Here is a 15379-nt window from a genome sequence, read left to right as displayed (position 1 = left end):
GCCATTTGTAGTGGTTGCTATAAAACTCCCTATTCAACTTTTCAAAGTCTGTTTAAAATCAATAATTTACCACTTCAAATGACATGTAGTAACCTTACCATGTTGTAGATCCCTTTGCCCTCCGCTCTTAAGGTTATGGTTCTCTAATGTATTTTACTTACATTCACTGACATGTCATCAGAAAATGTTATTATATTTTTTGCTTTCAACGATTAAAAATTTTAATGAACTCAAGAGGAGATGAATAGTCTATTATATTTACCCAGATATTTACCATTTGTGTTGTTTTGCCTCTGCAAATACAGTCATGATATTTTTAAAATCTAAGATGTTTTCCTTCCTGTAATATTGTAACCTGCCTTTATTCACTACTAATATATACTGAATGTCGTTCAATGTCAATAATCTGCCATTTACATTATAGGTTTTAGTGCTTGCAAAAAGATTGGTGCTCAAAAAAAATGAAAGTATTAAAATTAGCTAACATTTGCTTTGGATCAAGTAACGACATTTAATTCTCACATCTATACTGTGAGGTTGTTCAACCTCATTTTACAGATGAAGAAACTGAGAGACAGGGAGGTTAAGTACTTTTCCTAAGCTTGCACACTTAGAAAGTGACACATTGTGAATTTGACCCAAATCATAATGGTTACAGCCCATGAATATTTAGGGTGATAGAGTTTGAGACATATACTCACACAGATAGTATCAAGTTTCAGGAGTAGAAACACGCTGATGTACACTCAAACATACCATATATTTCCAAAACAATAAAATCATTAGTAAATTATCTCTTAATCTCTTTAAATGTCACTTCTGTTTTTAAATTTTTATCTTCATACTATGTCCTGTTTATAGTATTTCAAGCAATATAGAATTATATTCTAAATATTAAATGTATATATTTGTTTACATATTATGTATAGATTTGCGTATTTATATGCATAAATATATTTTTTATATTCATAAAATGAAATCACCCTGAATCTCACTCTTGCCTAACTCTCCGCTCTGAGCCAAAGGTGTTCAATATCAATAGGTTGTTGCGTGTTCACCAGCTGTGTTTCTCTGTAGGTGAATTATTATCATATAGTCACAGACACACAAAATACACATACCTTTTCTACAATATTAGAATCACATTATCCCTATTGTTCTGCAACATGCCTTTTTTCATCTAAAATAGTATATCTCTAGTTTTCATTTGTACTTCATTAGATAAACTGTTTTCAAATGTTTGTTGAACATGTATATTGCTCTTTACATGTATTCTGTGATTATATATGTATTAGTTATCTATTGATGCATAATAACATACTCCAAAATAAAAGCAGTTTGAAGTAACAAACATGTATTAATTCACCATTTGGAGGGGTCAGGAATCTGGATGTGGCTTAGCTGGATGCTTCTGGCCCAGAGTCTCTCGCAAGAATTCAATTAAAGTATAGGCTGGGGTTACAGTCACCTTAAGGGTCAATTGGGTGAGGACCCACTTCTAAGCTCACAATTTTGTCTTTTGGCAGGCCTCAGGGCCTCACCGGTTGCTGGCCAGAGACATCGGTTCCTTGACATGTGGGCAACACACAGCATGGTGGCTGGCATTCCTCAGGGTGAGCATAAGAGCGTACTTCAAATGAAGCCACAGCCTCTTTGTAACTAATCTTAGAAGTAACATCCCATCACTTCACAAATATTCTATTCCTTAGAAGCAACTAACCTCAGCCCACATTCAAGGAAAAGTGATTACAAAAGAGCATGAATACAGAGGTGTGGATCATTGAGTGTCTTCTTGGAGGCTGACTACCACTTCATTTGCCCATCTGTTATATATCACAAGAATTAGCCTATTATCACAACATTGTAATTCAACTATACTTCAATAAAAATAAATTTAAAAAAGAATTACCCTCATATAATTTGAAAATATTTACTCTAGCCGTTTCAGACAAGCTTTGCTGATTTTTTTGCCATACAAAATGTTTTTAATTGCAATACTATTTTAATTAAAAATATAATACAATTCACTATAAAAAAATAGCAGTATATTGGATAACATCAATTGCCCAGATACAATGAGAAAAGCTTTAGAATAATTCCAGCTTTAACTACTGAGCAGGCATTTGCAATGAAATTTCCCTGATTTACTTAACCATCTCCAAACTTACTATGGTCTGATCCGAATTATGGATGTAATAACGTGTAACTTGAATAAATGTTAAAATTAAAGAAGACACAACTTACAGTTCCACTTGCTTACGTTAGTTTTAAAAACATTAATATCCTACTCTCCAGATCATCTTTGCCAGAAGAAACACCTACTCTTCTGACTGAGCCCCTGTCTGCCACCTTAAAAACCAGTCAGTTCACACAGTCTCCATACTCAGGTCTTTTGACCCCAGGAACAGGATTTCATTTTCTTCATTATCATCATCATCATCACCACCACCACCACCACCACCACCACCACCAATATTCGCTGTTGAAGAGTGAGCATTGATGAGGGAGTGTAAAATGACCAGTCCTTAAGCCCTGGTGGCCCATCATCTACATGCTATATCATTGAATATATGAGTGTTTCTCAACCTTTTTTCGTTATCATCCACTTTATGGAGGTTTTTTAGACACTTTTTTCCCTAATCATTGCCCCATCCACAGAATGTGAAATTTTTAATACCAGAGATGTGGTGTATATCTGTTTATGTACCTTGATCTTTCTGGGGGCAACACAACATAGTACTATCTAAGATCTCTTCACCCCTAAGAATCAATTTTCAGTTCCTTGGAGGTGATGCTGCTTCTGTTATGAATGAAAGATATATTGTGATGTGGGCAAAAGTTGAACCCCCATTTTTGCCCCTAACTTCATGTGTGATGCTGGAATACTTGCTTAGCCTCTGTAAGCCTGCCCTTGGTCATCTGTAAAGGAGATCCATGATGTCTTTCTTACAGAATTGTGAGGTGCAAATGAAAAACCCTGTACAGAGTGTATAACATGCAGTAGGAATTCAACAAATGTTAATCTTGGCCCACCTTTCTCCTCTCTCCTAGAGAAAAAATGACTTTTACCTAAACCAAACAGTATAACTGCCATAAAGACCACCTGGAAATGTAGCATCAAGAAGTAAAATGTGTAGAATGTGTATAATGAAGTTTTGGGACCACTTCTGTTTTGCAGGATGACTTTTCTGAGGTATTTGTGGTAAGGGAAGATCATCAAACCATCTTTTGGTGTTCCTACATCATCCAGTCACATAATTATAGACAGTCTGTTAGTTTTCTGCCACATTAACTCTCTGCTTAGCATGGCATGTTTTACATGGTCACCCTCTGAGGTCTAGCTCATCTCCAAGAACCCTAGGATACCTCCCTGGGTCTCTGTGTACTGATAATACTCCCCTACTGTCTCTTTAGAGCAAACAAACTTCCTGACAGCAGGGACACGCTCTGTTCCACCAAACTAGGCAGAGTTCCGCCAATTGTCTGTATCCCAATCTAATTCTTCTAATTATTACGCTTTCTCACGTGGTAGCCAAACAGCAGAGCGAAGGTGTTTTGCTTTCAAGCGAGAAGCCTGGGGATGGAGGAGTGTGCAGTGGCATTTCCGGTGTGGGGGACTAGCCAGCGTATCTCAGTTGCCATAGAAACCTGACGTCAATATGGCGACCGTGACGACTTTTCTACAGAGGCAGACGTGGCCTGACGAGAAGAGCAGGTCCCGCCTTCAGGTGATTGAGACTCAGCTGAGGGTGTGGGTCCTGGCGGTGAGGGCTGAACAGCCCTGGGGTGTGGGGAGACAAAGGGATCCAAGTCGTGTCTTTCTTGCTTTGGGAATCGGTGTCCTGGCTGTCTGGTGAGGCAGAGAGATGTGCCCTTGGGGTGCCTCCCGGCCCCAGTGAGTGTGGTGTCTTGCTCCAGGGGTGTCCTGGAGCTATTTGCCTTTTAAAAACAGGGGCGAGGGAGGATAAGGCAAGGTCTTGGGTAGTGAGAGAGAGGGAGAGAGCACATGCGTGTGTGTATGGATGTGTGTGCGCGTGTGTCTGTCCTTTTCAGTTCCTAGCACATATTAGGAACCAAATTGGGTTATTGTTTCTTTTTGGCAGCTTTCCTTGGCCAGCTTGGTTACCATGGTGGCTCAGTGACTGCTGTGGGATTTAGTGCAGACAGAACATCCATTTTTGATTCTTGGCTGAGTCATCTGTTACTATGATAGTTGTCAAGTGTTGCTTTTCTGATTCCCTCCTTCCTTCCAGATTTATTAGTTGGCACTTGAGTGCACGGTAGAGCTTTACCTTCCCCCTTATTTATGTATTTATTCATGTATTTATATCTGTATAACTCACAGATTCCTACTTTGCTCAAGTGGTTACCTTTTTTACATTTGTTACTATCATTATATATTTTGATGCTCAAATTGTCACAGAATTGGCCAGTGTTAGCCCCTTCAGGTTGGCTTCTATGTCCGTTGACACCTCCCTAGAACTTTTTGATCATGTACTTTGCTCTCAGAGCCTGATGATCTCCCTGTCTGTAGAAAGGAAATAATGATACCCACTTCATTTTTGAAGAGGAAAAGTCCAAAAATTACAACCAACAGTGTATGGCATCTAGTAGGCCCTCACCAAATTGTATTTCTCCATTCCAACATTACCTCCTTCATTCTATCAGTTTGATGCCTCTGACATTACCATAATAGCATGACCTCCAGAGAGAATAGTTGGACATGTTAAACAAGCAGGAATAAGCGCACATGTCCATGATGTGAGAGCCTCAGTGTCACTGCTGTGTGTGGAGGGGGCTGTGTGATGGAGCTGGGGAAGAGGAAAAGTATCATTGCACAACTTGCAGTGAACTGAGTGGGGACAGACAAGCACATCCTCAACCCCTTCCCCTGCATTTCACGTGTTTTCCCATCCTTTCACATTCCTCTCTATTCCATGTGCTGTCTTATCCTCTTACTCTTCCTACAGTGGAACATCAGAGAAGGTATGGACTCTGAGCCACAGAAACAGGATCCAGTAGAGAAGAACTAAGTGTGATGTTGAATCTGCTAGACAGGTTCCTGGAGCAAGAGTGAAGAGATCAGGCCCCATCACTGGGACATTTTAGGTAAGTCACCACCCTTCCCTCCATTGTCTTGTAGACAACAGGATTACAGTACCCAATGCTTCCGACCACCCAGGAGTATTATGGAGTTTAGGTATGAGCCCATGTGGGAAAGAAATCTGTGATTGTAGGTGGGAAGGAAGGACCAGTGAACTTTCAAGTAATAATATTAACAGACACACCACAGGTATCATAGAACTCTGGTGCATGGTTCCAGATGCATGGTAGGCATCAGATTAATGCTACACAAATGTCAGCTGTTTAGCTCAGGATTTTTCCAAGTGTGGTCCATGGACCACCTCATCAAAATTGTCAGGTGGTGCTTGTTAAAATTGCAGATACCTGGGCTCACCCTAGGTTGCTGAGCCCAAACCAGGGAGGTGGGGTGGTAGGTATCTACTTTTGAATAATTTCTTCAGTTCATTATGGTACTCACCCAAGTTTGAAAAATACTGCTATAGATTTGCAACAATATCTTCTTAAAATTTTGAATCCTTTGATATCTAATTTTGTTGTCATTTGTTCCTGACACTCAGCTTTAAATCTGTGCCTGCTCCTTTGTGTTAAATAGGTTAACAATTCCTTGATTTAAGGAATATTTATTCAAAAATGTGTATGAGAGGCACTGGGGACACAGCACAGAGAACAAGACAGGCAGGATCCCTGGAACGTTCATTCTAGTTTGGGAAAACTGGCAATAAGGAGGTAAATCAATAAACGGGGCAATTTCATATGGGGATTTGTGCTTTGAAGAAAATAAACACATAAATAGAATAGAAAATGACTGGGACAGGGATTATTATACAATAGATTATTATCCAATAGTTGTCAGTGAATCTCTTTATCAGGAAGTGACATTTGAGTTGAATCCTGAATGACAAGAGGAAACCAAGGCAGGCCTTTGGGTCATTCACCCTGTGGTGTGAGTCACGCCAGTTGTTCCAGGAGCAAAGGACAAGCTCAAGTGGCGGTTGCTTGGCAGACAAAGTGCAGATGGTAGGAGGTGAGGTCAAGGGCAGACAGGAGCCACATGGTGTGGGCTGTGTAAGGAGTTTGGAGTTTATTCTGAGGGTTAGAGGGTGGGAGTGACATGCTCTGATTCACGTGCTCACAAGGTGACTCTTGCCGCTGTGTGGGGAATGGACTGGACAGGGACAGGATAGCTATGGGGATAACCATTAGGAGAATTTGCAGGGTCCAGGGGAGAGATGAGGGTGGATCGGCCCTGAGCTGCAGTGGTGTGCAGAGGATGGGTGGCCTGGACAGGGCCTGTTGGAGCTAGGGCAGGAGGGACCTGCAGCGTGGGTGCATGGGGGGTATGTGAGGATAAGGCAGGATCCTGCATGGGACCTCAGCTTTATGTTTGGCCATGTGCAGAAATGGTGGTGTGCTTCCTGAGATTAGTTGTTCCAAGTGCTTTTGAGACGTTCTCCAAAGAACTAGGTCATTCAACAGTGGTTATAGTGAAATTTAGTGATTTAAATATGCATCAATTGATGAATAAGATTCAGTTGTTAGATCATTAAGCTTTATTAAAGACACATGCAAACTCAGACTATCAAAATGATAAAAAACTTGTATTTCTAAAAATCATCTAGCATTTATTGAGTTGTTATTGTATGTCTAGTACTGTTCTAAGAGTTTTCATGTATTAAGTCTCAAAACAGCAACCCCTGAGGTACAGATGATTGTTTTTGCCATTTTACAGAAAAGGAAACAGAGACACTGAGATACTTTCACTCTCCCAAGATCACAGAGAGTACAGTATTCCAACGTCTCTGCAGTTGATTTTTTAAAATAATGTGATTCTTGATCATTTATCCTTGTAAAAACCACAACACAAGGCAATATTTTTAAAAACTTTTTTCTTCTATGATCAGTACAGTAAGTCCCCTACATACGAATGAGTTCCATTCCTAGAGCATGTTCATAAGTCCAATTTGTTTGTTAAGTCCAACAGAGTTAGCCTAGGTACCCAGCTAACATAATCGGCTATATAGTATGGTACTGTAATAGGTTTATAATACTTTTCACACAAATAATACATAAAAAACAAATGGAAAAAATAAAGAAAACATTTTTAACCTTACAGTGCAGTACCTTGCAAAGTACAGTAGTACAGTACAACAGGTGGCACACAGGGGCTGGCATCGAGTGAACAGGCAAGAAGAGTTACTGACTGGAGGAGGGAGGGGAGGTGGGAGATGGTAGACCTGAAGGATCGTCCTCACTGGGAGATGGAGGGCAAGCTGCAATTTTACTCATGCCTGACGTTGATGGCACAGGTTTTGGTTCCTTGCTGGATTCAATTCTATCTACCCTCTTGAAAAAATGATCCAGTGATAGCTGGGTAGTAGCTCTTTTTTCTCGTCGTAGATGACATTGTAGTACAGGATTGCATTCTGAATGGCTGTTGCAACCTTCGTGTACTATTCTACATTTGGGTCCTGTTCCTCAAAAACTAGCAGTGCCTCCTCAATAAAGAAAATCCTCTTGCCATTTCTTGTGTCGTGAATCTCTTTAGTTCTTCAGTTACTTCTTCCTCCTCTTGTCTCTCCTTGTCCTTTCTCTGGGCTTCCAATTCCATCAGGTCATCATTAGTAAGCTCCTCATTTTGCACAGCAACAGTACTGTACAGTAAAGTACACAAAAGCACAACCACTTGTAGAGGATGCACACACATGACAATGTACGCCAGACACGTGAACTAAGTTACGTGACTGGACATGCGAATGCACATTTGCATTTTTGAAAGTTTGCAACTTGAAGGTTTGTATGTAGGGGACTTACTGTACCGTATAATCCTGGTTTTGCAGATGAGACAATTGAGTGACTGTAAGGTGAAATAAAATTATTCAAACTCACACAGTTTGTAAGTGGCAGAACTAGTGGCAGGACTCTGTTTCTAGAACCCACACTGAACCAGTGCACTTAGGAAGAAGAAAAAAGACCTTTTTTGAACTATCTCAGCCCACAGTGGTTAAGGTTAGGCGGGGTCTTATCTCTTTGTGTGGAAATTATGCTTCAGGAGTCATTTTGTCATATACTAGAGTTTTAAGAAAAACAGAAAGGGAATAATTATGAAAACAAATGCATTGTGTGGATATTTCACAATATCTTTGTTATGGAGATTTGGATATTTCCCACTTTTTTGTCTTATTGAATAATGAGGCTATACACTTTCTTGAATAGGCTTTTTTTTTCATTTCTTGGGTATGTACCTAAGAGTAGCATTTCTGAGTCAAAGGGTATGTGTATGTTCAGTTCAGTCAATACTTCCAATGAGTTTTTCAAAGTAGTTGTTCCAATCTATATTCCCCCACAGCAGGATATAAGAGTTCCATTTGCTCCACATCCTTGCCAACACTTGGTATTTTCCACCTTTTTCATTCTTGTTCTTCTACTGCATGTGCGGTAGTAGCTCATGTGATAGTAGCTCATGTGACTTTAATTTTAATTTCTCTGAAATCTCTTTTTATCTAAAGAATGTCTACCCTCTTTTTTTTCTAACCTTCCAGTTGATTTGCTTAAGAAACTATAACTTTTGTCCTGGGGAGTTTGCTTTCTGGATTTTGATGATTGTATCTCTGTTGTGTTTTTTATGTATTTATTATGTTCTACTGGCCCCCTCCTATTTCCTTTAAATTGGTAAGTAGATCTAGAGGCTTGATCAGATTCAGGTTTTTGGCAAGAGTACCTCAGATGCGGTGGTGTTATACCTGGGGGCTCATCTTGTGTGGTTGTCTCTCCTTCTGTGTTGTTGAGATTGATCACTGGGTCTTAGGTGTTGTCAGCCTGATCCATCCATTTTCAAATTTTGCATCTGCTTTTCATCACACATTTTTTGCAGCCTCTAAAGATCATTGCCTAGATATGCTTTTAAAGGTTGCAGAAAGGTGATGTTTTAATTCTATACTTTCTTCTGCATTTATTAGCTGGAATTCTTCTATAAAGTAACTATGAGGTTACACTGAGGTGTGGTACACACAGGAAGGTAGGAGGAACGTATGTGTAATTCTTTTGCATTATTTCCACTTTTCAGAATAATGAGTTCTTTCTCTGGGATCCACCAAATGTGAGCAGTGAGTTTGTTTGTTTGTTTGTTTTAAGTGCTGTAGTGAGCTCACAGATGCTTACGTATTTGATGTGGTTTAACCCGTTGTAGTCATTAATCTTTTTGATGTTCAAATTGTTCTCTTTGTCTGGGGGGGTGCCCTTCATGTTGGCTTGAGTCCTTTTGATATGCTTTCTGGTATGAGAGTTTGGTCTAGACTCACCTGGTACAGTCCCTGCCCAGACCTAAAAGGAAGCCTGATTCCTTTTAGTGGGACATGTTTTCAGACGACTCTACCTGGGAACTAGAATTGAGCATTGCTACTGGGTTGGTCATTGTTTCTTGAACTTTTCAACGCATGAAGCAAGAGAATACACATCATTGCCTTGCATCATGGGCTGCTCCTCCATCTGCTTGTAGGTAATTTTGTCCGTTTTTGTTTTAACTTTCCATATTTTAAATATGCAAGCAAATGAAATATGTGTATTAGTTTCCTTCCCCATCCAGATTTAAAAGGTGGCATATTCTTCACCAGCACTGTCCAATAGAAATTTCTGCAGAAGTGAAGATGTCCTTTATCTGCACTAACACTATAGCCACTAGCAACAAGTGGTGGCTGAGCACCTAAAATGTGGCCAGTACAATCACTGAATTCTTAGTTTCATTTATTTTTTAAAAATTAAATTTATATAGCTGTTTGTGGCTAGTGGCTACCATATTAGACAGCAGCAGCTCTATACATTTTTTCTGCACCTTGCTTTCTTCATGTAACATTATATCCTGGTGATCACTCCTTAACAGTCTAGAGAGGGAATCCTCATTGCTTTTTATGGCTGCAGAGTACTCTCTGATATAGATGTACTTTAGATTACTCAACCAGCCCCCTGTTGGTGGACATTTGTCTTGTTGATAATCTTCTGTTGTTATGGACTGTTCTGCGAGGAATGGCCTTGTGCTTCTTATGACTTTTTGTATTTTTGCGTTGTTTTGGGGGGATAAATTCTCAAAAGAGAGATTACTGGTTCCAAGACTGAATACCTATGTAATTTTACTAGATAGTATCAAATCCCCTCTATAGGGCAGTATTATTTTACATTACCACCAGCAATATATGAGAATGTCTATTTCTTCACAGACTATCTAATTGGTAAGAAGAGGTATATCATTATAGTTATTTTTCTTTACATTGCTTATCATGAGTTAGGTTGAGCATTTTTCTTGTGTTTAAAGACTTTTTTTTTTACTCTTGCATCTACATCTTTTTGGTGAAATACCTGCTTGTATCTATTGCCCCTTTTTTTCTCTTATGTTGTTTTTTGCATCCACTTTTTCATAAGACTTCTACATATTAGGGATATAACTGTTATCTAAATTGTAAGTATTTTTCCCAATTTTTAATTTTTCGTTTTACTTTACTTATGTTTTTCTTTAGCCATTCAATTTTTAATGAAAAAACAAATTATACATATCACTCTTTCCCCTTATTACTTCTGGAATGTATGTCATAGTTAAACAAGTTTTCTCCACTACCAGGTCATAGGAGAATTTCTCTGACAGTGTAGTTTAATAGGCAGGAGATAGAGAAGAGAATTTGGATCATATTGGGGTGTTGGGTATAAGAGGAATGCTGAGGGGAGGTGTCCATCATGTGAGAAGTCTACAAAAACTGTTCCACTAAATCAGGAGAATTAGATGTTTAGACCAGCATCCCAGTCCAGTGCTTGTATTTGAGAACTTGGTCTCTACTCTCTTCTGTCTCCTGTGGAACTTGGGCCAGGCCTGCTTACTGGTAGAGATCATACTTGAAGCAGAAACTCCATGTCACCTCACATGAACCTCTCAGATGACTAAATGGAAGGGACCATCCCCTAGGGATAAGACAGACACAAAACCAGTTCTGAAATCTACCACCAGACCTAGACAAGGAGTAAAGAGAAAGTAAAACCCATGAGGAGAATCAACACTGAAATCACATAAGGGTCACTGCATCCTTTACTCTGTATCTGAGAGTGAGATCCTGTCAGAAGGTAGTAGCCCCTTAGTAGTATGCAAAAGAACAGACATGAGGATTATAAAATGCCTCAGTTTCCCAAGGTGGCAAACTTTCCCCACTCAACGGCATCATTTCCTGTTTAGATGTTGGTTTTCCAGGACTCGGAGTGAAGCTTGAACTACACTTGCTTGGAATGGAGTCTGTTTTGGGTAGGCACTAACATCCATTTTGCTCCCTGTGAGCATTTCCAGTTATGCAGGTCTAGAGATCAAGAGAGGGAAGGTGTGGGATGCAAATGTGGAATTGGACTGACAGTGCCTAGTACACAGTAGACTATACACATTAATAAATAAAAGAGATGTAAATGCAGTTGTAGATGTAGGAAACAAAACTAAGTATACATCCTCTCAGTCTTTTAAATACATATGAATTTTACAAAGAGGGTTGGAACTACACTGTAATTTTTTTTTTTTTTTAATTTTGGCTGCGCTGGGTCTTCATTGTGGTGCATGGGCTCTTTGTTGCAGGCTTCTCTCTAGCAGCAGTGCGTGGGTTTAGTTGCTCTGTGGCATGTGGGATCTTAGTTCCCTCGACCAGGGATTGAACCCGCGTCCCTCGCATTGGAAGGCAGATTCTTAACCACTGGACTACCAGGAAAGTTCCTGTACTTATTTAGTTATCTACTTTTCAGAAACTATTTTGTTTCTATTTCTAAAAATTATGCCTTTTTTTGGGGAAAAAATAATCCATAGAAAATGGAGAAAGATGCCACCTGGCGATATGCATCAGAATCACCAGCCCCCTAAGGGGCTTGGCAAAGGGTTAGGTAATGGAAGGGGGATGGGGGGGTGAATGAATTCCATCGTATAGGCCAAAGCTTTCTGGAACTTTCCACATACTGGTGGTGATCCCTCTATATTTGTGCCCATCCTGGGATTTTCAAGCCCTAAAGCTAGAAGTCCCATCCCATGTGAGCTAAATGGAAAGCTGCATGAGTTGGTATATGAGTAATTGGTATGAAGTTTGAGACATAGAAATACACACATACAGAGAAACAGTGTCAAATAAATCGTTATGATCTGCTTCTTTTACTCATAAAAGAGTATGCTATGAACATGTTTCCAAAGCAATGAATATATGAGCATGATATTTATAACCAGATCATAATTATTATAAGTTTTTAACATTTTATACAATAAATGCCCCATGTTTAAAACACTACAGAAATGCAAATTTATAAAATGAAAATATCCTCTCTCTCCCATCAACCCACACACATTGAATTATTATCAAAGAACTCTTTTTAATGTGTTATTTTTTTTTTTTTTAAACATCTTTATTGGGGTATAATTGCTTTACAATGGTGTGTTAGTTTCTGATTTACAACAAAGTGAATCAGCTATACATATACATATGTTCCCATATGTCTTCCCTCTTGCGTCTCCCTCCCTCCCTCCCACTCTCCCCATCCCACCCTTCCAGGCTGTCACAAAGCACCGAGCTAATATCCCTGTGCCTTGCGGCTGCTTCCCCCCAGCTATCTACCTTACTACGTTTGTTAGTGTGTATATGTCCATGACTCTCTCTCGCCCTGTCAAAACTCACCCTTCCCCCTCCCCATATCCTTAAGTCCGTTCTCCAGTAGGTCTGCGTCTTTATTCCTATCTTACCCCTAGGTTCTTCATGACATTTTTTTCCCTTAAATTCCATATATATGTGTTAGCATACAGTATTTGTCTTTTTCTTTCTGACTTACTTCACTCTGTATGACAGATTCTAGGTCTATCCATCTCATTACAAATAGCTCAATTTCATTTCTTTTTAAGGCTGAGTAATATTCCATTGTGTATATGTGCCACATCTTCTTTATCCATTCATCCGATGATGGGCGCTTAGGTTGTTTCCATGTCCTGGCTATTGTAAATAGAGCTGCAATGAACATTTTGGTACATGACTCTCTTTGAATTTTGGTTTTCTCAGGGTATATGCCAAGTAGTGGGATTGCTGGGTCATATGGTAATTCTATTTGTAGTTTTTTAAGGAACCTCCATACTGTTCTCCACAGTGGCTGAACCAATTCACATTCCCACCAGCAGTGCAAGAGTGTCCCCTTTTCTCCACACCCTCTCCAGCATTTATTGTTTCTTGATTTTTTGATGATGGCCATTCTGACTGGTGTGAGATGATATCTCATTGTAGTTTTGATTTGCATTTCTCTAATGATTAATGATGTTGAGCATTCTTTCATGTGTTTGTTGGCATTCTGTATATCTTCTTTGGAGAAATGTCTATTTAGGTCTTCTGCCCATTTTTGGATGGGGTTGTTTGTATTTTTGTTATTGAGCTGCATGAGCTGCTTGTAAATTTTGGAGATTAATCCTTTGTCAGTTGCTTCATTTGCAAATGTTTTCTCCCATTCTGAGGGTTGTCTTTTGGTCTTGGTTATGGTTTCCTTTGCTGTGCAAAAGCTTTGAAGTTTCATTAGGTCCCATTTGTTTATTTTTGTTTTTATTTCCATTACTCTAGGAGGTGGGTCAGAAAGGATCTTGCTGTGATTTATGTCATAGAGTGTTCTTCCTATGTTTTCTTCTAAGAGTTTGATAGTTTCTGGCCTTACATTTAGGTCTTTAATCCATTTTGAGCTTATTTTTGTGTATGGTGTTAGGGAGTGATCTAATCTCATACTTTTACATGTACCTGTCCAGTTTTCCCAGCACCATTTATTGAAGAGGCTGTCCTTTCTCCACTGTACATTCCTGCCTCCTTTATCAAAGATAAGGTGTCCATATGTGCGTGGGTTTATCTCTGGGCTTTCTATCCTGTTCCACTGATCTATCTTTCTGTTTTTGTGCCAGTACCATACTGTCTTGATTACTGTTGCTTTGTAATATAGTCTGAAGTCAGGGAGCCTTATTCCTCCAGCTCCTTTTTTCGTTCTCAAGATTGCTTTGGCTATTCGGGGTCTTTTGTGTTTCCATACAAATTGCGAAATTTTTTGTTCTAGTTCTGTGAAAAATGCCAGTGGTAGTTTGATAGGGATTGCATTGAATCTGTAGATTGCTTTGGGTAGTAGAGTCATTTTCACAATGTTGATTCTTCCCATCCAAGAACATGGTATATCTCTCCATCTATTTGTATCATCTTTAATTTCTTTCATCAGTGTCTTATAATTTTCTGCATACAGGTCTTTCGTATCCTTAGGTAGGTTTATTCCTAGATATTTTATTCTTTTTGTTGCAATGGTAAATGGGAGTGTTTTCTTGATTTCACTTTCAGATTTTTCATCATTAGTATATAGGAATGCCAGAGATTTCTGTGCATTAATTTTGTATCCTGCTACTTTACCAAATTCATTGATTAGCTCTAGTAGTTTTCTGGTAGCATCTTTAGGATTCTCTATGTATAGTATCATGTCATCTGCAAACAGTGACAGCTTTACTTCTTCTTTTCCGATTTGGATTCCTTTTATTTCCTTTTCTTCTCTGATTGCTGTGGCTAAAACTTCCAAAACTATGTTGAATAAGAGTGGTGAGAGTGGGCAACCTTGTCTTGTTCCTGATTTTAGTGGAAATGCTTTCAGTTTTTCACCATTGAGGATGGTGTTTGCTGTGGGCTTGTCATATATGGCTTTTATTAAGTTTAGGAAAGTTCCCTCTATGCCTACTTTCTGGAGGGTTTTTATCATAAATGGGTGTTGAATTTTGTCGAAAGCTTTCTCTGCATCTATTGAGATGATCATATGGTTTTTCTCCTTCAATTTGTTAATATAGTTTATCACATTGATAGATTTGCGTATATTGAAGAATCCTTGCATTCCTGGAATAAACCCCACTTGATCATGGTGTATGATCCTTTTAATGTGCTGTTGGATTCTGTTTGCTAGTATTTTGTTGAGGATTTTTGCATCTATGTTCATCAGTGATATTGGCCTGTAGTTTTCTTTCTTTGTGACATCCTTGTCTGGTTTTGGTATCAAGGTGATGGTGGCTTCGTAGAAGGAATTTGGGAGTGTTCCTCCCTCTGCTATATTTTGGAAGAGTTTGAGAAGGATAGGTGTTAGCTCTTCTCTAAACGTTTGATAGAATTCACCTGTGAAGCCATCTGGTCCTGGGCTTTTGTTTGTTGGAAGGTTTTTAATCACAGTTTCAATTTCAGTGCTTGTGATTGGTCTGTTCATATTTTCTATTTCTTCCTGATTCAGTCTTGGCAGGTTGTGCATTTCTAAG

This window comes from Phocoena sinus, chromosome X, assembly GCF_008692025.1.
Source record: "Phocoena sinus isolate mPhoSin1 chromosome X, mPhoSin1.pri, whole genome shotgun sequence".
Classification (NCBI taxonomy): Eukaryota; Metazoa; Chordata; class Mammalia; order Artiodactyla; family Phocoenidae; genus Phocoena; species Phocoena sinus.
The sequence above is the reverse complement of the archived record's forward strand: the minus strand, read 5'-3'. Positions refer to the sequence as shown.